Source organism: Bactrocera neohumeralis, chromosome 4, assembly GCF_024586455.1.
Source record: "Bactrocera neohumeralis isolate Rockhampton chromosome 4, APGP_CSIRO_Bneo_wtdbg2-racon-allhic-juicebox.fasta_v2, whole genome shotgun sequence".
NCBI classification, from domain to species: domain Eukaryota; kingdom Metazoa; phylum Arthropoda; class Insecta; order Diptera; family Tephritidae; genus Bactrocera; species Bactrocera neohumeralis.
The window spans coordinates 76,969,312-76,996,881 of NC_065921.1; the positions used below are offsets into that span (position 1 = coordinate 76,969,312).

The following is a 27,570-nucleotide window of genomic DNA, read 5'->3' on the forward strand; positions in this document are numbered from 1 at the left end:
CATACAGTTAGGTAATGAAAGGAAAACGCGCATGAGAGTAATTGAAAAGTGTTTGTGGAATAATAAACATGTACAGTTGTTTGTTGTGTGTGTATGTATTGTAAATACATTGCTTTCTATACATTTTCAATAAATAAAAATTCAGTTTTATACACATATGTTTATAATTTTAATGAATTGCTCTTGATATTTATACAACTTTTGAAAGCTCGATAACTATATAGACAACTGTAAAATATATTTTTGTGTGTATGTGTGCGTGAAATTCACTTTAAATATGTAAATTCGTCGTCTGTGATATTAATTCAATTTCCGGCGATTTCGATTTTGGATTATACCATTTTTTTTTTTTTTTTTATTTTTATTTTTATTTTTTTAGAAACGAAATTATTTAAAACCAACGCCCATTATGAAATAGTTGCTTTTATTTGCTCAGTGCGCTGCTTTTATTATACGACAGTACATATTGCGAAAGAAAAAGTAACGGCTTGAATGGAAACTAGTAAAAATTAATTGTAAAAAATTTCAAAAATATTTAAAAACGAATAGAGATTTTTTTCGGAAAAAAATTCGAAATTTAAAAAATGAAATATTTTATATTTTACATACATACATACATATTTAGGTAGTGTTAAAAAAAAATTAGTTTTAAAATTTTGGACTGATTTTGAAAAATCAATTGTTCTATTTAAAATATAAAAAATCGTTAAAAAATTAAAACAAAAAAAATTTCGAAAAAAAAATTTTTGAAAAAAGTTTTCGAAAAAAAAAATCGAAAAAATTTCAACATTGAAGATTTTGAAAAAGGTTTTCTTTAAAAATATTAACATTCTTAACTGATTTACTAATAATTCTGAATAAAGCATATTTTTTGTGCTCCTAAAGAATTTAAAATTTAAAGAAAAATAAAAAAAAATGTTTTTTCGAAAGCAAAATTTCGAAAAAATATTCAATTATATTGTTAAAAAAAAAACAGAATGAATGAAAAATTTAGAACAAAAATTTAATTTTAAAACAAAATTTTGAAAAAAAAAAATTTCGTAAAAAAATTTTCGAAATAAATTATTTAATTGCATAGTTTTTTCAAAAAAAATTTAATTAAATTTAGAAAAAAATTAAAACTTAAGATTTTGAAAAGATTTTCTTTAAAATAAATAAAATTCTTTAGAACAGAGGGAAATTCTACTTTTTTTAATCTAAGTTTGAGTATTTTATCGCTTATTAATTATTGATAATTTTCGAGTTATTTTTTTAATATTTGCTATATTCTATAATAATAATTTTCATTGTTTATTAATTTACAAATATATTTAATTTTTTTTGAGCTCATAGCAAAATGTATATTAAAGTTTTCCGAGAAAAAATGTTAAAACGTGCAAAAAAATAAATATTATTTCTACACAGAAATCAATTAAAAAAATTATAGCGAATTCCACCGTTACTCAATTAGTCACCTTATTTTGCACTTTTTCCAGCGCTTCATCAATTAATTTCAATTACAAAGCATAACTTAACAATGAAAAAATGAATCACTTGCAGCATTTGAACCTTGAACTATAAAATTGTTTGTATATACAGTATTATATAAAAATACATTGCTTGCGACGCGAAAGTAATATGAAATTCTTAGCGAAAACGTGCACAACTGTACCGCAGACTTTACTTTAGCAAGTCACGAGATTTGCATAATATGTCGAAAATAATCAAATAAGCCAGCGAGTAAAGACGAATGACCGTATGCGGACAAATAAAAAGATACACAAAAAAATACAAAAAAAACAACAAAGCCAGAAACAATATATCACAATTAAAAATATAGAGACATGTGCTTGTAAATTCGCTTGTCGGGCTTTCACAAAAATAACAAAAACAAAAGTGATGAAATGGTAAATAAATAAAATGAAACCACATACAAAAATGTATGCAAAAAATAACTGACAAAAGTTTGTAATAAAGTAAGCAATAAATCAGAAAAATAAAGGAATATTATAAAAATCATTTATTGTAAAAAAAAAATAAATTTTAAAAAATAATAGTATTAAAATAAAAAAAATAAAAAAACAAAAATTATAAAGAAATTGCCAAAAATTCGGCTTTACAGAAGTTTCCGGAAAAAAAATCTAAAATTAATATTTCCGTTTAAAATTTCAAATTTCAATTTCATACAAAATTTTTAATTTTTTTTAATTTTTTTTTTAATATTCTTCAATTGTTATTGTTCTTTTCAGTATAAACCGCGCTCATGAAACAACCCCAAAACTCCACGCCCCCACGTTGTCAGCAAATTGTCAACTCACGAGCATTCAAGCCACATACACTCAAACTCGCACTCAATCAAATACACTCACACTCCCTCAAACACACTGACATTCACTCAAGCGCGCCACTCACTTTCAAAGCCATGTGTCTGTAGTCAGCAGTTGCGTTGTGCAACCGCTTAAACTTTCCACACTTGCCCGACGCAACAGCGCTTCCACATAATGAAAATATTAATAGTAAACAACCGAGAGCAGCCAACCGGCAAGAACCCAAAAGCAAAGCGTGCAAAAAATATCGCTACATTTGACTTATTGCCCGTTTTTTGCGCACAGTCAGTACGCCACGCCGCACCTGCGCACCCTCCCACCCAGAAGCTCTTCATTGCCAGCTCAGCGCAGCCTTGTGGAGCTGTGGTGTTTCGTTTGCGAAAGCAGAAATTCCACAGAAATTCGCTCGCCGCACAGCCGTCGGCCGGTAACAGGCGTTCGTGCGTGCGTGTTCGTGCGGTCGTTATGCCGGTACCGGTTCGGGCGACCGCAAAAATCGCTGCTGCTTCTACTGGCTGCTCACGTGTTTATCGGCTGATATTCACTGGCTATATTTTTTGCAGTCTTTATTGTATTTGTAATGAATTGTTGCTTTTGTTGTGCTTTTTCTTTTGTTGTGCCATTTGCTCTTTTGACTTACTTTCAGCTGTGTGTATCGATGCTGTTTCACTTGGTGTTGTTATTGTTGCGCATTGCGAACGAATTGAATGAGTGGTCGTCGCTTGTGGTTGGGATTTACTTGCACACGAGACATGCTCGTTTTATAAATGTGCGTGTGGATGGATGTGTGTTTGCATGTGTATGCTGATTGTATTGACAAGTTATTTTGTATGAACGAATGTACTCTGTTGGAACGAGAATTTAAATTTATGTACGTACAAACGTACAAAAGCTCTCGGTAGCGGTGCAAAGAGGAAAAGTCAGAGACTGACTGACCCTGTGCGAAATTGAGGAAATGAAAGCATTTTGAATATTTGCTATTAATGCGTTTAAGTAAAATAAATTAAACTTAATAGAAGGGAAGAAAATGCAATAAAATAAAATATGAAAATAAAAAATTTAAAAAATTTAAAAAATTAAATTATTAATGTATGTATGGCAAATTAATAATAGCCAAATATAAAAATATGGAAACAAAAAATCAATCAAAATAAAATTAAAAATAAATAAAATAAAATAATTTAAATCGTAAAAAAATAAATTAATTAATAGTGTATCACAAATTAAAAAAATTAAATAAAATACCATCAAATAAAATACAAAACTAAAAATATAAAAAATTAAAAAAAAATGGCAATAAGATATAAAATATTAAAATTAAATAAAAAAATAGAAAAATATAAAATATACATAAATAAAAAATTTAAAACTTTAAAAAATCCGATAGGATATAATAAATTAAAAAAAAAATATTAAAAAAGGAAGATAAATATAAAAAAAAAACTATAAAAAAATAAATTACATTAAATATGTATCACAAGATAAAAAATAATAAAAACAAAGGTGAAATTGAAAAAAAAAAATTTTTTACATAAATTAAAGTAAATCAAAACAAGTATAATAAAATAACATACAAAAATAGAAAAATTAAAGTTAAAAAAAAATATAATAAAAACTAAAAAAGTTTACACATAAAAAAGAGAATAAATTAAAATAAAGTAAAAAAAAATATTAAAATAAAAAATTAAAAAAAAATAAAAGCAAGATAAGTTATATTTAATTTTAAAAATCAGTAAGATATAAAAAAATATCAAAGAGGTGAGATAAAATTATATAAAACAATTTAAAAATTAAATTACTTAAAATATGGAACACAAATTTAAAGAAAAGTAGCAAAAAAGAGGAAATAAAAATCTAATTTACATTAATAAAAAAAATTGAAAGAAAATACAAAAAAATTAAATACAAAAATATTAAAATTAAAAAAAATTAAAACATACAAAAAAAAATTAATAAAACATAAAAAATAAAAAGTAGAAAAATATAAAGATCCAAAATAAAAAAAAATACAATAAAAATTCAAAATATCTTATTGGATGAGATGAATGAAATTAAATAAAAAAAAATCAATTGAAGAAATTATTTAAAAAAATTAAATTACTTAAAATATGTAACACAATTAAAAAAAGAATAACAACAGCGGTGAAATAAAAAATTAATTTACAATAATTACAATAAAATGCAAGAAAATACAATAAAATGAAAAATAATAAAAAAAATTATATTAAAGGGTTATTATAGTCTAGAAATAAAAAAAGAAATAATTTTTCTCAAAGTTTAACTATACAGGCATATGTCTATAAGAGGATTTTTTAAAATTCAAACTTTCTTCAGAGATAGACTAATATACAAAGGTATTTTTCTTAGATTCTATTGGATTGATTTACCTAAATTTTTTAGAGAGTCTTCTTGATATACTTGTCTATGTCTGGTACTATCCATAACCCTAATTTCATATTTCCCAATTAACTATTTTTGAAAGTTTCAAAGCAGCGAAAGAAATTGTACCAAAAATGTTTTTTTTCAGGCGTCGTCATTTCGTTAAAAAAAATTTCAAGTTTTCCGTAGACCCTGACATTGCGACATTATTGCAGAATATTATTTTTTATTTAATTATTAAAAAAGTATTGTTTTTTGTTTTTGAAATGCCTAAAAATATAAGTTTTACAACAAAATATAACAAATTTGATAGAAGTCAATATTTTCCTGCAGGGACTTTTCCGGACGTTTGCATGCGCATATACATTTTTTCCTGCAGTTCGACAAGTAAGCAATAAAGAACACGTTCGTAATTTGTATATATGTATGTACATACATGCTAATATAAGTTAATTTATCAAAAATTCGTTAACTGCATCTATTATTAGCAAAAATTGCTTAAGTCGACTTGATACAGTATTAAGGTTGTTGCTAAAATTGTGTACAAAAAACTCATATAACACACATTTTTAGAATTTGAAGCCGCTGTTTCAACAGCTAAACGAAAAGAATAGAAAAATGCCAGCAGCTAAAGCCATAACACAAAAGAAGTCACGTGAAAAAGTGCATAAGGCAAAATTACATAAAATGGAGTCACGCGCTTTTGGGCTTTTGGAGCGCAGACAATCTTAAATATATGCACGCCTCACATGAGGCAGGTAGCGAGACAATAAACATATGAAATTACATTCTTATATTTATGTATGTGTGAATTTGTATATATCTACTTAAACACACTTGCAAAAATGTAAAAAAATCAGATAAAGAATCTTTATAAGGAAATCAATGTGCCAATAATGCTTTCAGTACTTTGTTTATTTATTTCTTTTTTACTTATAATTCATGATAAAACGCGTATGAGATTGAAAATGCGGACTTTGGAACTCGAATTTCACAAAATCATATTGCCGGCATATGAGACTGTCCATAAAGCTGTTTGTGTGTATGTTTATATATACATACATACATACATATACATATATATGTATATGAAGATAATCATATGAGCTGGTTTGGTGAAGCACACATATTTCATAATCTGGAGCATGGAGCCAAACTCGAGCGCACATGTGATGTCTTGGCGAGCACACTTAGTCACACGTGCTTCGGTAAGCCGCTGGGTACTTCACTTCACTGTTGGCAGAAGTTAGCTAATGAGCGGAGTACATTGTGAAAATTACTAGTTGCACAGATTTATATATATGTATGTATACACATATGTATGTACATATATATTAATGGGTTTGAAATACATACGTATATACATATTTCATATATATATCGATGTTCTAGAATATATTTATATATTTTTATAAGTAATACTCAGCTTCATACATATGTTTTGTAGACTAAAGTATTTCATAATGATCGGCTACAGCAGTGTTTAAAACAAGCACACACACACATACAAAAACACATTAATCCATATACGTCCGTACATATGTACGTCATCTCATTCTCCCGCAATGACCAAACGCCCGCACATGGACTCGTGACTCTCGCTTGACGTGAATTTTTTAAAATCTGCACACTGCTACACACACACACTCACAAATGCCAACGCTTATACAAACAAACAGCATATAAATTCATAGAAAAGAAACTCTGGCGATTTTTTGGTGACTTTCGCGCAAATTTTTCGCTTTGTCACAGCGCTAATAAAAAACACAACAACAAAAGCTGCTGGCCAGCCAAGTGTGTTCGCTCGCCAATACAATGTACATATGTATGCATGTATTTATGAATGTGTGCATGGTATGTTTGTGTGTAATCACATGTTGCCTTTTCTTTATTGTCTTCGGTTTCTTGAACTGCTCTATTTTTAGTGAGATGAGGTGTTTTCTTTGCTTGGCCTAGTCAAGCATATTTATGCAGTCGCTAAGTAGGTGTTAAGTGTTGTTGTTATTGCAATTGCTTGCGTTGCTCGTGAAACATTTTTTAACAAATGTATTATTTTTTTACTTTCTTTCCGCTTGCTGTCATTGTGGGCACGCAGTCACGGTTATCTAATGAGCTGTTCTGTTCTAGCTGTTATTTATTATTTTATATTATGTCACAAAATGATTAAAGGATTTTCCTGAATTAATAATTTGTGATAATTAAAGAACGGAATTCATTCACAAAAATTTTGGTTGATTAAAAATATGAATGAATGGTTTTAGAGACATATTTATATATCAGGCATACATATGTATATCTGCATATCTACCTGCATATATGTATGTACATATGTACATAAAATACATGTGAATGTATGTATGACATTATATCTGGTAAAAACACATTTTTAAAATTATTTGAGCGAAAAATATCAAAAAAAAATTATAATAAAATAAAATTTAAAATATATTAAAAAATTTAAATAAAATTTTAAAAAATTAATAACAAAAAAATTATTTAAAAAAAAAAACTTAAATAAAAAAACATACAAATTTATGAAAAATAACAAAAAAATTAAACAAAAATTTAAAATTAAAATATAAAAAAATAATTGATAAAATATACATATGTATGTATATCAACAATAGGAGCCATAAAATGCGTCGTCGAAAGCGTAGAAGTCGCATAACGTAGATGGCATAAATACAAAAGAATAGTGTTGCTGGCGACTCTAGATGTCCGACCAGACTTATGGAACATTAGCTATGACGCTATATTAAAACTAGAAATGCCAGATGAATCGTATTTAATAGGCTATGCGGACGACATTGCAGCAGTAATCACAGCAAGGGACACAGAAGAAGCGCGAAGAAAGCTGAATCAGGTCATGATACGGACGCAAACATGGCTTGACAAACACAACCTCCAGCTCGCTATGGAGAAAACAGAGCTACTGCTGCTAACAAACAAGCACATACCTCTCGAGATAAGCATGCACACAACTACGGATATTCTTAGGACGCAGAGAGCAGTAAACTACCTAGGCGTAAGACTGGACCCCAGACTAACCTTCTGGGTTCAAATCCAGCACGCTGCAGGAAAGGCAGCGAAGATCACCTCTCAACTGAGTCGATTAATGGCCAACATAGGGGGCCCCAGCCAAGAAAAGAGAAAGCTCCTAATGTCGACGACAATCAGCGTTCTATTATACGGAGCTGAGATCTGGGCAATGTGCTTAAAAAGAAAAAGTCGGCGTTAAGTAGTGACCAGAGTGCACCGCACCGCAGCCCTCAGAGTTGCATCAGCGTACCGGACAGTATCAGGCGATGCAATATTAGTTATAAGCGGTAATGCCCCAATTGACCTTCTAGCATATGAAAGGAAAAAGCTGTGGGAGCTAAAGAAATCATCCAATAACAACAAGAGCGCAATTCAACAAATAAGAGAGACACAATAACAACATGGCAACAAAGATGGGAGAATGAAAGCCGCGGCAGATGGACGGCCAGGCTAATAAAAAATCTAGACTTATGGACAAGCCGTAAATTCGGAGAAGTCGATTTTTACACAACTCAGTTACTATCCGGTCACGGATACTTCAAAAAGTACCTCCACAGAATGGGAAAAGTCGAAGAGCCGTCATGCCTATATAACGACGCGACAGAAGACGACGCTGAACACACATAAACGCGGACAATTTAGTCAGCGTCATGTTGGAGAGTGAAGCAAACTGGGAGATCATCAAGAATTTCGCAGCAATTTTGCTTCGCAGCAAAAAGCGGGACCTCGACGCAGGTGCGCAGATGTAAATTTCAATGAGAAAAATTAAGTAATGCAAACGCGGTCCCAAGGTGGGCGACGGTTCCTTAGAGGGGGTTTTTTAATTTAATTGGCACATATTTGACGATAGCACCGATGATGCGGAATTTTATTTTATTTCACCCGCAAAAAAAAAAATTTTGCAAGTCCATATACATATGTACATATGTACATATTAATATGCCCATATATTCTTGTGTATAAATAAGAACACCAAAAATGTATGCTTTTTATTAAAAAATATTATTATTATTTTTTATTTCATAATTAATTTTATTTCGTTAATTTATTTCCTTTGTTTTTTTAATCAAATTAGTGTTAATTTAATTTAATAAATAATATTTTTTTTATTTTTAATTTATTTTTACTTTAATTTTCGTTTTTTTAATTTTTATAATTTAATTTATAGTATATAACATATATTTTTTTTTTTTTTTAATTTTTTTCTTAATTTTCACTTAACTTCATTTTATTTTATTTAATATAATAACTTAATATTATACATTTTATTTCATTTTAAAAAAATTTAATTAAGTTTTTTATTATTTTTATTTAATTTTATTTTATTTAATATCGCTGTACTTTGTTTGTTTCATTTATTAATTTTTTTAATTTAATTTTTGTATAACATCTTTTTAATTTTTGAAAATTTGTATATAAATAATTTAGCAAATTTATTTTGAATTTTAAATAACCACTAAAATCACTTAATTATGTAACGGTTAACTAATATAACAAAAGCTTCATATCAAAGTCAGTCAACAGTTTTGAAGCCATTCCATTTAAGTTGTCTGCATATAAATGGTTTTGCCCAGCCACATACAGGCACACGTATCAGCAAGTTTGTAGTAGTGTGCGCGCTACCCACCACATTAACTCACCAAATAACGGTAGGCAGTTATCAGAAGCTTTTTTGCTTTGATTTGTTGTTGTTGAAGTTTTAGTGAAGCATGAAGCAAATTATTGCATGCTTTCAGGCGCAGGTAAAAATAAAAGAATGCAGGAAGTGCTTGCTGCTGGAGAATGAACTGGTTATGTACAGTAATTGACGATTTGAAATTTAGAAAACAAGAAGTAACAACAAAAATAAGTAAAAAGGCCAGAATTAAAAGAAAATATAAAATTAAATATTGAAAACAAAAAAAATAAAAAATAATAATATCAATAAAAATAAAAATTGGCGAGAGAACTAAAAATGCTCTAAAATTATGTTTTACTGGCTAATAATATATAAAATAAATTTTAGCATATTCAGAAAATTTTATACAATTTGAATATTTAATATACATATGTATGTATGTATATGTACATAATTTTTCTATCCTAATAAAAAATATATTTGAGACTTTATCTCACAATTTTAATGTAAAATAAATAAATTTTATTTATTTAATAATTGTATGTTGAAGCTCTTCATTTTCAAACGAATGCAGATTTGCAGAAATTCTATATTTTTATTGCATAATGCATTTACTCCACATATGTAACTCTAACTTCACGAAAGGTAGCAAGGCGTATGAGCAACATTTTCAAAGCACTGAAGTAATTTGAATTTTCGTTAGCAAATCCGCGTTGCTAATGTTATCTAATAATAAACTGTTTAATGCCAATAAAAAGCTTTATTGCAAAGTATATATGTATGTCTTATATATATGTATATTCCTTATTTGCTCTTTCAGCCAATTGAATTAGCAACACAAGCAAATTGAGCTGTAGTCTGATTGCTCCATTAGCAAGTTGATAAGCGCAAACAACTTGTATATTGATAGCTGATTTTTTGTTTGCTTTTTTAGTTGTTGTTTTTTTTATTTGTTGTTTTAATAAACACAGGGGCACATGTTTTTCGAAATCAGCAAAAACGTTCCTGTCACGAGTGAAAATGCTGACTGTTGATGAGTTTGATAAAACTTTGAAAGATAATAAAGCAGATTATTATAACAAACGTGCGAAAAAAAAACAAAAACTTGATAAATAATAGTTTTTGTTTTATATCAATTCAACACAAGCCGTATATTAACATTTCTCAAAACAATTATTATATTTATATATCAATATTTAATAATCAAGCTCAAAGGCTCTGCTATCTAAAAATAAATTCTTCGCAAATCTACAATTATGCAACTTTCAGTTTGTTATGTACTTGCTAGTTGCTCGTGCGTACTAATTATTAAATATTGTGTGTCTTTGTTTGCTAAAATCGTAATCTATCTAACAACCAATATCAATGCTGCCTCTCTGTGTGTTGTGTGAGGGTGCGTAGTAGCCTCAGATAATCGTTATAATAATGTCATTTGTCAATATTGCAATTGTTGTATATACCAGGTGTGCTCACGTTTGCTTTTAAATTCACACCACCTTTAAAAATAAACTCATTTAAATAAGTGCTGCGCGCAAAAATTTGCACGACAAGGCTATTTGTATCACGAAACACAAGTAAAGTGTATGACAGCTTTTCATCAGCTGGGTTTTTAATATGCGATACGTCTAAGCAGGTACAGTTGTGCAGTAAGTTGCAGGAAATTTTGTGAACTTTTGCTTTTGCTGGACATTTTTAAATTAGTTGATTGAGAGTGATTTATGGAAATTTTGTTGGGTGAATGGACAAAATGTCGATGCAAGTGCGCTCGGGAGAGAAATGGAATAAAATGAAAATTGTTTTATTTTTATTGTAGGTTTTATACAAAATAAGGCTTCTTATAGCAATATTACGTTATTTTCAATAAGGATTTCTAACAAATTTTTTACTGTGAAGGGCAGGAAGTTCGAATTGTGTAGTTTAATTCAATTACCGATACTGAGATGCGAACTATATATATGTATATACGTAAATATATATTCAGAAATATAAAATAGCACCTCTAAAATACATTTTGGTGTCCATAAAATCGTTTTGCTTGCATATATGGGCGGTCCACTTGCTGAAAAGTGGCTTATTCTTAAGGTATAGCATACCTTCAGGCGCAAAGCTTATTTTTATAGCCTGAGAAAGGTATACTTAGTTTGAAGCCGAGTTTGTAGCTCTCAGAAGGAAACATCAGAGACTTTAAAATGCTTATATATACACTGAAGAGCTGAATAAATTTAGCCATGCCCGTATATCTCTTTTTATATACGAGATTAAGCTCCTTAGTTTTTCAGATATCGTTCTGAAATTTTGCACACACTCTTTTCTCCTCAAGCAGCTGCTTATTTGTTGGAATCGTCAATATCGGACTACTAATGCATATAGCTGTCATACAAACGGAACGTTTGAAATAAAGTGTTTGTATGGAAAACTTTTTCATTTGACGAGATATCTTAACGAAATTTTGCATATTACTTTACCTCAGCTATTGGTACAATAGCTGCAGGAAATTGTTCAGATCGGATCACTATAGCATATAGCTGCCATACAAACTGAACGATTGAAATAAAGTTTTTGTATGGAAAACTTTTTCATTTGATGATATATCTTCATAAAATTTGACATAGCACATTGCCTAAGTTATTGATGCAATATCTGTAAAAATTGTGCAGATCGGATCACTATAGCATATAGCTGTCATACAAAGTGAACGAACAAAATCAATATAATGATCTTTTAATACGCTTTTATGACATAAGAAACGATACCAGCAGGGCATAATAGCTTCTGTGCTTCAGAATTTAACGTTGCTTTCTTATCCTAATCATTTTTTTATTGAAATTGATGAAAATTGTATTTCGAAGTGCTAATGCAAAATAGTCAATTGAAACACGGCTTTGAGATCAAAAAAATTAATAAAAAGAAAGCCGTGCTAAAATCGTGAGTAACCACCTCTAAAAACTTAGTTTTGTGTATTTTACAAAAACTGTTGTATTTTGTGGTTCACCGCTGCTTTAAGTGCCAAATCGTGAGGTGGAAAATATGCTGACAAATATTCAATAAGTTAATATTATATTTTAAATATTATTATTAATGGTATGGGAATTAAAAAAAAAGAATATTAAATAATTAAATAATAACGTATATAATGTGTATGTATGTGTATTGTGTATAACACAATAGCTTATAAACATACTTAAAGCACTGTTTGAATTACAAGCGTGAACTTGCATACTTTTATCATAATGTATATGTATATTGTCGCTTAAAATGCAAAACAACGTATCATCAAAAAATTAAAAAATTAAAATTGCATATACGGCTTTTTTTTATATAACCAATATATACGACTTTATCATATATAATCATTTTTGCATATACATTTTATCAAAAAACTTTTTTCAGCTGCTTTTTATTATAACGTTTTTCCAGATATAACCAATACATAATCACTACATCTTTTTCACAACGTATATATAACCACTTTATAACCAATATATAACCAATATATAACCATTAAATAACCAATACATAACCATTTTATAACCAAACTCAAATTTGGTCTTTTATCATAACGTTTTTCCTTCACCTGTTAACTTATGAAAAGTGATGTTACGTTATTTTGCATTTCAGGTGACGGTATACACGTAGTTTCGTTGCATATTCAATACTTGCTTTATAAATAATTAATTTACATTTTTATAGGCATTTTAAATGTCAGGCACGTACAATATATATATAATTAATTGCTTGAACTAGTTTTTACAAAAAAAAAAATGCATAACTGCATATAATTAACGTTAAATTACCGTTAGGGGATTTTTAAAATTAAAATAATATAATATTTATTAAATTATATAATTAATATTTATAATATATGAACTCAGACGCTTAATTAGGCGTTACAATAACTAGGACAGCTAATTGACGCAAGCGCGCTGGGGCGTATGAGTAACATAGTCGTACCGGCAGCTCACACAGCTAGATTTGCATAAAGCGTTGTGAATAAGACAGAACTAGTTCGAAAAATGCATTTAAATATGCATTAAAATATAAAATAGAAACAAAGATTGTGTCTAGAAAATATATGCAGCTTGTTTACATAATTTCTACGTCAACAACTGGCTGCTTATCTAAATAGTAGCAACTGAAGTGATCGACAAGTGAGCAATTACCGCAATCACCGCCTATAAATGACTCATTTGCTTGCACTATAAATAGTTGCAGAACTAATTGCTTCATTTGCTGTGGCATTGCAAGCCAGTAAAGTCATTGACAGCCACAAGGCATGTGTGACTTTGAGGCGGCAGGCGGAAAAGCAAGCATTCATACTCGTAATTCAATAAAAAAAAACAGCAAAACAGCTGACATCAGCTATCAATTGTCAGCCGTCAAGCACACGTTAACCAACTAACGTAAAGTAACAACAAACTAGCAAAGCAACAACATACTTGTGGGCAACTGCAATCCAGATATGGAGCAATGCACCGCGTTGAACTGCCACAAAGTCAGCTGTGCGGCGAAAGACAGCGCAAAAGGCATGCCAAAGTTAGCAAACATAAACAATGCAAGCGAAAAGTACTAGCAACGCAACAACAATAACAACAGCTTGCCATAATAATTGCAGGCAGCATTTTGCCGGTAACCGGTTTGGCCATACAGCTGCCTTGTCGCCGCCTGCCGCGAGCGGGTGGCGGTCAAACACATAAAATATGCATTTTATTACCTGTTCAACAAGCCATGCTCACGTGTGTGTGTGTATGTGTGCAATAAAGCATATATTGCTAGCGTGTTTGTTGCTTCCATTTGCTATGCTTTTTGCACTTTGCGCAAATGTTTTCGTTTTCAGCGTGTTTACTTTGTGCTTCGCGGTTTTTTTCTGGTTCAGCTTTGGAATGTGCCATAACTTTGCGCACAGCTGTTGTTGTAGCGTCATGCGAGACGGTTAAACAGGTAGGTATGGAGCATGGTGCTTGCAATATGACTAGGTCAATAAGTAGTGTTTACAAAAACACTTATGCAGTAACATACCATATATACATACTTATTCAAATATATACATACACACTCCCATACATTCATACATATTTATACTATATTAAATTTCATATAAACTCAAAAATATGTTCGCTTTATACTGGTTGTGTGCACTCGCTTACAACCGCATTGCAAAAAATGGTGTCAAGTGCAAATTGCAGCATTGCCACATTGTTATTATTATGTTACATATTTTCTTCATCTTTCGCTTTATTAACGCGTGTAAGTATATACGTTTTTTATTGCGTTTATTGTATTGCGAATTTTATTGACTTTTAAGTACGCGGCAAAAGCGTGAATTTTATTGTTTAACACATATTTTTTGCTCGCAAATTTGCGGAAATAAATTTCATTACTAAGCGCATTTCATTATTTTATGACGGCGAAGAGATGTTTTATTGCTGAAAATTAAGTTAATAATGTTAATGTAATTTACGGTATTAATTTTTAAATAGCCGCTTATAATGTGTGAAATTTTGCAAGGAAATAATTTCGTTATTGTTTATTATTAGTTTATTTAAAAAATCAATAAAAGCTGATGCGGCACATTTTTGGCTTTTCAATAATATTTTTTTTTTAATTTTTAAGACATTTTCGAAAATATTTTTTTTTTAATTTTTTTAAATAAACGTTTTAGAAAAAGTAATTATTATATTTACTCTCAAACACAATATTTTATTTATAATTTTTTTAGAAAAAAAACAATTATTTTTTATCAAATATTTATAAAAAGCGAAAATAAAATTTTGCATTTTGAAAAATATGTTTATTTTACTTTTTTTTAATAATCAATTTTAAATTAATTATAATTATCTCTTAAACTAAATATTTTCATTATAGTTTTTTCAATTTTTAGAAATGAAATTTTTAATTTTTGTTTTCAATTTAAAAGATAAATTACTCTCAAACTCAATATTGCCATTTAAATTTTTATACCAAAAATTTTTGTAAAATAGAATTTTATTTTTTTGAAAATTTTGAATTTTGAAAAATATGTTTATTGTACCTTTTTTAGTAAACGATTTGGAAAAATTATAATTATCTCTTAAACTAAATATTTTCATTATAGTTTTTTCAATTTATTTATAGAAATATAAATTTTAATTTTTTTTATCAAATTGAAAGAAAAGTTAAAAAATATGGTTTACTCTCAAACTCAATATTTTCATTATTATGGTTTTTTCCAAAATATTTTATGAATAAAACTTTGTTTTTTTATTAAATATAGAAAAAGTGAAAAAAGGAAAAATACAAATATTGAGTTTTGAAAAATATTGTAAATTTTTTAACCAGCCATTATGAAAAATTAGTATTTATATTTGCTTTCAATCTTAATATTTTGCTATATTTATTTAAGCAAAATTTTTGAAAAACAAATTTATTTAATATATAACCTTGAACTATTTTTTTTTAGTTTTAAATTAGACTTCGTGCATTTTTATATTTTTTTAATAACTTAAACAAATGGTTTTGCAAGATTAAACTTTGTTGTTATTTAAAATTAATAATTATACTCGGTTTAAAATGAATAACAATAAAAAAATGTAAATAATGATCTTTTGTTTTTTCGTTATTATAAATAATTTTGAAAATTAGTTACTTTTGTTATTTTGAAAATTAATAATTATGTTTGGTTCGAAATTAATTACCTTTAAAAAGAATTTAAGAAAATTATAAAATAATTTTTTTTATTTTTAGTTTAATTTTTTTACAAAAAAATTTAAATTTTCAAAAATTTGTTTTTCAATAGAAAAAAATTCTATAAGCATTTTTTAAATTTTGTTAATTGCGATATTTAAAATTTTAATAACTTTTTTTTTATAAATAGTGAAAACCCACAAAATTTTGTTCGTATGGGACATCAATACGCCTTATTTTGTGCAATATTTTTTCTGTAAATATGGTTTCTCTTATATGGTATTTTCTTCACCTACAAACTTATGTTACGTTATTTTGCACTTAAAGTGACGATATATTACTACAAAACTACATTTACTAAATTTAGTAGATTCTTTTTAAATTCACTTAGATTGAAGCATTTTCTTATATTCTTAAGTTAACTTCTAAAACAACCCCATAGCATTCATGTCAGTATAGAAATATTGTGGAAGAGCTAAATTGATTTACACCACGCTTAAACAGATCAAAAAGCGCTGCATGGGAAATTAAATACTAATTGAACAATTAAAAAACAATTAATTTAATTTATACGACGTGTTTAAAGATTGATGATATCTATATCCATAAGCTTAACAGCAGTTACAATAGAAGTATATCATCGTTTAAAACTGACGCTTCTCTTTATAAAAATTAATACAGTTTTTAGAGAGGATTTCAAACGAATTAAACACAATACACAATTAATATCAAAATTATCATATACCTAGTTGCCAATTTTCAGGCTAGTTGCCAATTTTCAGCTTTAACAATTTTGCATAAATTGTGAAGGTTATAAATCTTAACTGCAGTGAATTCTATAGATATTGTGTAAATGAAAGCAAAGATACAGAAAAGATTCACATTTTTAAATCTTAAAATAAGACTCTAATTAAGCTAGATTGCACTAACATTTCACATCAAATTAATCGTTGTAAAACCAGCATTAATTGCACCACAAAGCTGCGACAATAAACTAAATTTCATTTGTATTACTTCCATCAGTGGCATTTATTTATAATGAATCTCTAGAGGCACGTAGATATGTATACTCATTGCAATTGAAATCGTCGACGAGCTCTTATTATGATATATACAATTAAAATGGTTTTTTTGCGTTTTTATATATTTATAATGCCTTACATTGCCAAAACAGATTTTAATTCAACATTTCCGCTGATTCCGTATCTATTTTATTAGCGCACATTTAAGTACTCAGTGCAATTGAGTGACTGTGATATATTACTGGCGTACGCACACATGTATATATATAAATTTACATGTACATAAGCGAAAAATAAATATTTCAATTTCACTGGCGACAAAAGCTTTTGGGTAATTGCAAATAATTGCTGATTAAATTTATTGCACACAATTTACAAGTTCTTTATTTCAGCTTTGTCTACTATTTATATTCATATATACAGTCTATATATTTTTGTACATACATACATATAACTTTGTGTACTTACATATATATAATATGTAAGTATGTGCTCTCGTACGCTCAGCGCTTTCATTGTGTGCCAACAACAAGGCCCAGACATTTTTTAAATGCTAATTTATGTATGTTTATGTTAATTTATATAGATTTATTTATATTTTTAGACAAATTTACGACATGATTCATTTCGAGGGTATTTCAATTATTTTGATTGAGCATCAGCTGATTGAGAATGACTAAAAGTGGAAAATCAGTAGCACTCGGTATTGATGTAACGCCTCTAGCGTCGCTGATAACTCGTGCATTAACGGCGCTGAGCCACAAAATGCGTTTTTTAACCCCATTTGAGTTAACGGAGTAGCGTAGTATACTTTAGTATACTTCAAAGTGTAATATACTATCACTATTCCTCTTTTTCATAATCCGCTTTTCATTCATACATGATTTATAATAATTGCTTGTTCGTTTCGCCACTCTCTTAGTTAAAAAATCTTAATAAAGCAACTTAAGTGTATCGAAATGTATCTGTTATTCCCTCCCTCTACCTATTTTGCCATTTAGCTCCAGTATTTGACGAACTCAGAACACCTATCTAATTTAAGTCCACCCTTATCCTCTTAACTAAAGCTTTCTGCAAATTTATTTTCAATTTCATTTAAAACTAATGATAAAATTGTTTAATTGTGCATATATTTCTATATTTAATTTCTAATTTTAATTTCTCATTTTGACACGCTTCACATAGTCAAAGATTTCGAAAAATGCCTGCAGTGTCTGCGATTATGCAAGACGATTGAGTGTGGCGCTGCCTTGACAATCACATTGACACTGAAATTGCATGCAATTTTGGCATGCCATTTTTGTATTATTTGCTAATTTTCGTTGAAGTGTGTGGCTAATTCAAGCGTGAAAAGGAAAAATAATAATATTGACACGAATTTAGAAAAAAAATTCTTAAAAATTCTCTTCATAATTAAAATTGAAATTTTATTTAATGCGAATATTTTTCAAATATTTATGTTTCCTTTTAATGATTTTTAATAAAACCTTTTTATTTAAAAGGAGCTATCTTGAAGGCGATAATAATTACTTCTAGTGAGTCCGGTTCAAATTTGATCAGATGGTGTATGTCAAATTGCATTTGATTATGAAAAAAAAAAACTAATTTTAGTTAACTTATACAACACGTTATTCATTTACTACATGTTAGCTTTTGTTGTGCATATATATGGTATGAGACGACAGCATTGATGATAAGGAAAGCATTTTCTATCCCCTCATCCGCAAAAAAAAAATATATTATATATGTATATGGTATATAGAAGAGCGCATAAGAATGCAGTGTGAAATTGCTGTAACTGCTATTTCGTAATTAAAACACCGTTAAAAATTTAGTATATAATCACGTACATACATTCCAGAGCGCTGTGCAATGCTAAGAATTGCAGTCAGTATGTGGAAATGCTAGCACTAAGCAGTAGATTGAACATTGTGTTAATTTCAAAAAGATTACTCGTAGATCTTAAACTAAGAGTTCTTGGCAGCTTAGTATAGCTAATTATTTTTTATGTTTCATTGATTTATTAACTTATTTGTTAGCATAATTGTTATATTGTTTTTGTTGACTGTGAGAAAAAATTTATGTAAGTATTTAGTATTAGCGACGTGATTGTAAAATTTCTCAATATTCTTATATATTTTTTTCTTAATTAATTAGTTTTATTTCATTTAAATTTTTTAATAATTTATTATTTCATTTCCTTCTAATTCTTTTTCGGTTTGTTTTATCTATTTAATTGTTTTTTTTTTAATTCTTAATTCATACCTTTCGTAATATTTCTTTTATTTATTTTTATTTTGATTTAATTTTTTATTTTAATTTAATTTCTTACTAAATTAATTATTTTAGTTTTCTTATGCATTTTGTATTTATTTTTATTTAATTAGATTTTTTATTTAACGAATTACTTTTATTTTTTATTTCATATTTTTTGGAATAATTATTTGATTAATTTTTTTATTTAATTTTTTTTATATACATATATTTATTTTTTAATGTAATTAACTTTTTTATTTGTTTTTAATTAAAATAATTTTTAAAGATTTTTTTTTTAATTTGGTTTAATTTAATTTTTTTAATTTGATTAATTTTAATTAATTTTTTTTTTAGGAAGTATTTATTTTGTGGTTTTATTTCATTTAATGTTTTAATGTATTTCACTTTTATATTTGCTCTAATTTAATTTGATTTATTTTTTGCCGCAGTTAATTTTTAAAATTTAGTTTTTTGACTCTTAATTTTATTCATTTTATATAATTGTTTTATTTAATTTAATTTTTTCTATTTTTTTTTTAATAAATCTTGTTAGTTCATTTAATTTTTTTTTAATTTTATTTAATTTAATTTTTTAAATTTTTATTTATCTTTATTTTTTTCGGAATATTTATTTTATTGTTTTGTTTTAATATATTTTATTTAATGTATTTAATTTTTTCAGTTGATTGAATTTAATTAAATTAAAATAATTTTTTCCTTAATTTAAAATTCAAGTTTAATTTTATTGATTTTTAATTTTACTTATTTTGTATAATTATTTTATTAAATTTATTTTTAGTTGAATTAATTTTGTCAGATTTTTCAATCTATTTAATTTTTTAATTACTCACATTTTAGCCTCTGTTTGATTTAATTTTTTATTTTGTTTTATTGATTTTTTATTTTCGAAGTGTTTGTTTCTTTCCTTTTTTATTATTTGTTTTCATGAATTTTAATTTTTATTTAATTAATTTAATTTAATTTAATTTTTTCTTCATAATTCTGAAATTAATTTTTATTAATTTTTAATTTTATTTATTTTGTTAAAATGTTTTATTTAATTTAATTTTTTTATTTTCCTATATCCCCTCTTTCTGTTTTTTTATTATTTTTTATTTATTCTTCCAAAACCTTCCGTTTAAGAAATGTCCTCTAAACTTGTTAAATAATGCCCTCATAGAGTAGACTTTCAAGTGGATTGCATCACAAGCGCTCATTTATATTTTATTGCACTTTTGTGAAGTTAAAAGTCAGAGCACTTTTATGCTCATTGAATAAATAGTTCACATCCCCATTCATATCACTTTCATTCACGGCTGTCAGTGCTACTTAATGTCTACAGCAGAAGCAGATAAAAAACCGGCTGAGCTGTTGGAAGCTTATCACTTGGCAAATCAGCAAAAGTGGAGACGGTGTGGTGTGCTTAATTTTTAAATTATCTGCTTGCAATGTATGTGTGCAATAAAAAGTCATTGAAGTAAATGTCGAAAATACATTATATAAATACTTAAGCAACACTTAATAAGCATGTAAAGGGAATTGTCGCGAAGGTTAATAAAGAAAAAAAATTAAATTGGTTGTGCCAGTGTAAGGTGCAAAGTGCGTTTATTTTGTGGAAATCACTTTTATTTATGTGAAACAAATTTTTATTAAACCAAGTGTGCTATAACTCTTATGATTTATGGCAGTCATAACTCAAGCGTGCCGCAATAATCATTTACAGCAGCAATCAGCCACAAATAAGCACTGATCTGCTTAGATAACGTCGATTTTAGCCGATAAGGTTGCTTTAAAAGGCAGGGAAATTTTTAAATAAAATGCAAAAAAGGTTTAACTAACTTAAAAAGGAACAATACTGAATACCAACAAGTCTGAAATAAAACTAATTATGACGCTATAAATACTGTTTTATTAAAATTTTCAATATTGTTGCTGTCAAAAGTCAGTTAAAGCGTCCAAGCACACAATTACAATTCATACATACCTCAATGCTTCATGCGTGTTAGCGTAGCCACATTATCTGCTTAAGGTACAAGCACATTATTTATACGCATAATTGAATTTAACTAAGTACTGGCAGTGAATTAAGTGCCTCCGGAGTATGGCTGCCATTGTGGCTTTTGATTGAATAATGAGTTGCCCGCTTTGACAGCGCAAAAGTTGAATTTTTAAACTGCTTCAAAATAAAACCGAAAACTGCTAAAATTTGTGATTTATATAAATAACTACAAAAAGCGAGCATAACGTGTAACTTCACTTCATTTGATTGGCATATTAATAGTGTTGTGCCAACGCAAACACAGGGGTTACTCATACGCCGTGGGGTGCAGTGGCAGCAGTGGAGGCAGTCGCAAACAATACAATTTGTTGAAAGGTTTCGCTTGAATTCAAATGTTTTGACATATAACAGTTGAAAAGATAAACGCTATACAAAAACATTTACAAAAACAACAACAATAGCAATAAAAAATAAATAAACAAACTGCGCTGCGGCAAAGAAAAGAAATGCCAGCGAGTTGGATGTGTCTGTGTGTGAATTTCCCGTGAAAGCAACAATTGTCAGGCATGTGTTTTGGTTTTTTCCAGCTTTTTTGTATTTTTTTTTTTGTAAATTAACTTCGTTGTCATACCGCTATGTATATATGTATGTACGTTGTGCAAGCGCAAGCAGCACACACAGCTACTGTTTACTAGACTGTTTAGAATTTTTTATTTGCTTTATTTATTTTGCTTTTTTGCAATTCGCTTATTTTATGTTTTTTCGCTCTACTTCATATGGCGCTATTTTCCGTTTAGCGCACGTTGAGTTCATGTCTCAAATTCGAAACGGAAGCGCTTTATTATGCGAAGTTTCATTGCTTTGATTCGCTTTAAGCACAAAAAAAAAAAAAAAAAAAAAAAAAAAAAAAAAAAAATAAAAAAAAAAAAAAAAATAAAAAAAAAAAAAAAAGAAATAAATTGCAAAAACAGCAGTTAAGCGCGTGTTGTTGCAACTATGTAATATTGTTTTTGTAAAATTTATAAAAAAACTATAAAAAAAATCACAGAAAAGACGCCTTCATTGCGCTTGTTCGCTATGTGTTTAGCGTCTGCGTGCGCGCAATTACCAATTGCTGACAGGTTGGTATGCGAAAAAACAACAACAACACTAATAATAAAGCAGCGCTTTATTAAGCGCGCTTGGCACAGCAAGTAACAAGAGCAAAACCATATTAATTAATCAACCGAAAATTGTATTGTTGTCGCTGCTGTGCTGTCACTGTCACAACAAAACGAGAATGCACGTAAGGCTAGCAGCAGCAAACAAAAAAATATATATGAAAAGACGAGTAAGCAGTAATGCTTTTGTGTAAACAAAATAAAATTTTTTCGCAATTTTTACTGCTTTTTTTCAGGCTGAAATTCTTTTAAAGCGTTTTTGTGAAATTTATGACAATAAAAATTATAATTAATTGCTCGGTTCCGATTACACAATTACTGTCTGCTTTTTGCCTTTTTCATGTATTATGTAATCGAAATTTGTGCTCAAATTATATGAATTTCGAAAGCCTTGACAATACAGAACCTATATTAAATGAGCATATACGATTTTATTATTATATTTATGACGTGTGTATTATCTTTAATACTTTGTCTTCATCGAGATAAGCAAAAACAAAGGTGTGGGATGTTTTTTTGTTAAATAAAGGTTGTCAAATGTATATTATTGGGTAATCGAGTGGCTCAGTAGAAAAAAAAGGAAAAAAACATTAAATAAATAAAAGATTTCAAAAAATATAATAAAATCTATAAAAAAAAGAAAAAAAATTAAAACAACAAAAAAATTGAAAACATAAAAAAATAAAAGAATTTAGAAAAAAATAAAAATAAATTGCAAATTCAATAAAAATTAAAGATGTTTTTCGTTAACTAAAGGTTATTCAGATGTATTTTATTGAGCATTCGAGTGGCTCAGAAGAAAAGTAAGAAAAAAATTATAGAAATAAAATATTTAAGAAAAAATGGTATAAAAAGTACATGTTGTAAAAAAAATTTAAAACGAAAATCATTAACGAAGAAAATATTAAAACAAGAAAATACATAAAAAAAATTAAAAATGAAATAAATATAAAAAAGTTAAAACGGAAAATAAAATATTAAAGAAATTAAACATTTAAAAAAAAATTTTAATAATAATACTTTGAATATAACAAAATGTAAAAAAGGAAAAAAATTAAAACCAAAAATATTAAACCAAAAATATTAAAACAAAAAATTAATAAAAAAAATAGATAAAAATTGAGAAATAAAAAAATAAAGAAAAAAAAACACGAAAATTGTATTTTTTATCTTTAAACAAAAAATTAACTTTTTATATGAAGATAATAATAAAAGTTAAACAAAAACTATTATTTTTTTTTTCAAAAATAAGAGAAAAATTCTAAAAAAAAAGAAAGAAAAAATATAAGAATAAAAATATATAAAACAAATAATAAAAAAAACACTTATTTTATATTTTATGGTTTTTGCTTCAGAAGCAGCCATATATTTTTCCCATTTTTTACGCAGCTTTTGTTCTTCGATTCATCAGTAGTAGATTTTTGTTGTTAAATTTGAGTCATTTTAAATGAATATTGTATTTCAACATTTTACTTTTATAAAAAAAATTATTGTTTTTCTTTGTATTTTTTCCCAGTATTTAATAAAAAATATAGCACATTTTTTTTAATTTGGAATTTTTCATTAGAAAATGATTTCTAATATCAACAAATTATATTTTATATTTTATAAAAATTTTAATACTTTTTCCATGTTTTTTTTTTAATTTTTAAGAAAAAAATATCTAACATTTCTTACTATTTAAAAATGTATATTTTTTCCATTATTATTATATAACATATCCTACTATTTAAAAAAAATTTAATTTTTTTAATATTATAATATTTTTGTTAAAGTGGAACTTTTTTTGTTTTTCACGCATAAAATTGTGTTCAAGTTCAAGCTGCAATTATTCTCATTACATATCTACTTGCAAATACCCGTTAATATATTTATGACAGCTCATTTGCCATGTCGCTCACATTTACGCTAACTACCGCGTTCGCTCTGAGCTGTGCTCTGCATTTTAATTTTCTAATTTGTATTGAAGTGCCGTAATTTCGGAATATCGGAAATTCTTTTGCGCTTTGACATTGATACGTTCAACTGAGGTTATATGCTATGTTCTATGTTTGTTACTGTTTTTGTTAAATTTTTTTTTGTAGGAATTATTTGCAAAAAACACAGATTTCTTGGAATTTAATGAAATAATTTTGAATATGATTTTTTCAATTTTTTTTTCAAAGCCGTATTTATGGTACAGGTTTTAAAGCTTAATTGGAATTCTGGGAATACAATAAATAAAAGAATTGGCACCAATAAAATAAATTTTTAGAACATTTTGCAATACAAAAACTGGGTTTGGCAAGGAAATAGAAAAATGAAAGGTGGAAAAAAATATAAAAAAATTAGAAAAAAATTACAGTCTTGTATAGTATTCACCAAAAATAAACGTGAAGTATTTAATTTATTTAGTTAAAAAAATAAAAATTTAGAGGACTTATAAAAAATGGTAGTTATTTTCATTATTCTTAAAAAAGTGTAAACAATTTTAATTAAGTGCATTTACCATATATTTAAAAATTTTACAGCTTTTTATCACTCGCTGCACAAGATAAGAAGTTTTGTCTTAGCACTCCAAACAGAACCACATATGCGTATACACATGTATATAGATGGAAGAGAGAACCTTTGTATAATATATACTATAACTTAGATGAGATTTAGATTAGGTTCGATTATTTCAACTCACAATCGGTATTATATCAACAGCTTGAGACCCTAGACCTTGTAAAGCTACATAACTTTCTGTTAACCCAATGTTTCCCAAGGCCATTCTTTATCTATATTTGTGTTCTTGGTAGAAGAAATCGTTCAATATACAAGCATATGTCTTAAAATGCTCTCATTTAAGCGATAGAGAGAGCTTCACTTAATAATTATTTTATTTAAAATATTGACAACTTTTAGTAGATATACGCAGAACCAAGAAGAACCGGGAAGATTTCACTAAGGCCTTTATTGGATTATTCAATACCAAATGGTTTCCAACTAGGAATGGCATAACTTTCGAATTTTTTTAAGGAAAATTCATTAACGAATATTTAAGAAGTAATATAATTTTTTATACCCTGCAAAGGATGTCTTAAGTTTCTCACTATGTTTGTGACACTCAAAAAGAAACGTCAGAAACCCTTTAATATAATAATGCAATTTCTAAAGAAATTTCGCAGATGGGAAGTTATCCATAGCATATAGCTACCATAAAAACTGAACGGTCAAATCAAGATCTTCTAAGTAACTTTTTGTATTTTTCAAGGGTGTTTTGTTATTTTAAGTGAATAATAGCTTTTAAGCCGCCTTAAAAAGTGTAATTAATTTTTAGTTTTTCATTACTTTTCTAATTATCTGCCTAACAGAAAGCAATCAAGTCGAAATATTAACAAAAGTTTTCAGAAAAAAATTTCTGTAAGCATTTTAATTGCTTTTGTAAGCGAAAAGCCGACACAATTCATTGCAACAATTACATATTAAATAATAAAAATACGCAACAGTTTGGTTATGTAAGTTTTTAAAGCAAATAATAGAGAGATTTATAATAGTTAATCTATAGAGCCGCCAAAAGTTCTAGCACTCCTTGTTAATAACTAAAAATTTATCTTAAAAAATAGAATTTTGTTTCAATGTTTTTTTAAATTAATTTTTTAAAATAAAATTGGTTAATTTAATATTTAAATTTTTATAATAAAATTAATTAACAAAATAAATGTTTAAATTAAAATTAATTAATAAAATTATTAAAATTTTATTTTTTTTAATTTATTCTAATTTTTTCCAATTTTGAAAATTAATTTTTAATTAATTATTTTCTTTAATGAATAATATAAAAATTAATAATTAATTAATTAATTGTGAAAATTAGAAAAATTCTTTCAATTACTTTACTAATTAAAATATTAATTTTTTAAATATAATTAATTAACAAATCAAATGTTTCAATTAAATGTAATAGTTAATTAATAAAAATATTAAAAATTTTCAATAATTTTGTTTAATATATTAAATGAAAATTAAATATTTTTTAATTAATTGTGAAAATTATAAACATCGATGCTTTCGATTAATTTATCAGTTTGATTTAAAAACAGGCATTTGTAATTAATCATTAATTTGCTTATCTATTTGAAAAATTCACTATTTTAATGATTAGTGGATTTTATTAATTAATTATTTTTTTTTAAACGTTAAAATAAAATTCAATTTCTCAAATTAATTTTTTCAATTAATAAATTGTTATAATTATTAAGAAGATAGTTTTTACTTAATTAATCAATTTGATTCAAAATTTTAGTTCTTTAAATTAATTATTATTTATTTAAAAAATTTATTTTTCTAATTAATTTTATTTTTATGAATTCACTTATTTAATAAATTAGCGGATTGTAACAATTAGTTTATTTATTTTTCAAAAACGTTAAAATCAAATACAATTATTTTAATGAATAGTTCAATTATTAAGTTTTTAAAGCAAATAAATTAATTAAAAAAATGTGCAAATTAATTAAAAAGTAAATTTTCAAAATGAAATAAATTAATTAATATTTTTTCAAATTAATTAATAATTAACTTAAAAAACTGAAATGGTGGATGAAATGGATAATTAATTAGGAAAATAAATTTTTTATAATTTAAAAATAAAAATTTATAATTTTAAAAATTTATTTTCCCAATTAATATTTTTCAAATTAATTAATAATTAACTTAAAAAACTGAAATTGTGGATGAAATTGATAATTAATTAGGAAAATAAATTTTTTATAATTTAAAAAAATTTGTAATTTTAAAAATTTATTTTCCTAATTAATTATCAATTTCATCCACAATTTCAGTTTTTTTAAGGTAATTATTAATTAATTTGAGAAAATATTAATTAATTTATTTTATTTTCAAAATTTATTTTTTAAATAATTTGTAAAATTTTTAAATTAATTTATTTGCTTTAAAAACTTAATATTTTAAAAATATTAAAAGAAAACTTAATTTTATAAATAAATTTGTTTAATTACAGTTAAAATTAAAAAAAAATTATTCTTGTAATTAATTTGTGTATTTTATTAATTAATTCATTTATTTTAAAAACACGATTTTTTAAAAACATTCAAATATAATGCAACTTTTAAAATAATATTTTTATTTATTAAATTTTTGTAAT

The 27,570-nt window shown here is 26.5% G+C and overlaps 1 protein-coding gene across 1 annotated transcript in view; it reads right to left on the bottom strand.

Moving 5' to 3' along the window:
- Positions 1 to 27,570, bottom strand: part of LOC126756148 (putative inorganic phosphate cotransporter) — an 82,358-nt gene that overhangs the window by 19,597 nt on the left and 35,191 nt on the right. The window lies entirely within an intron of this gene.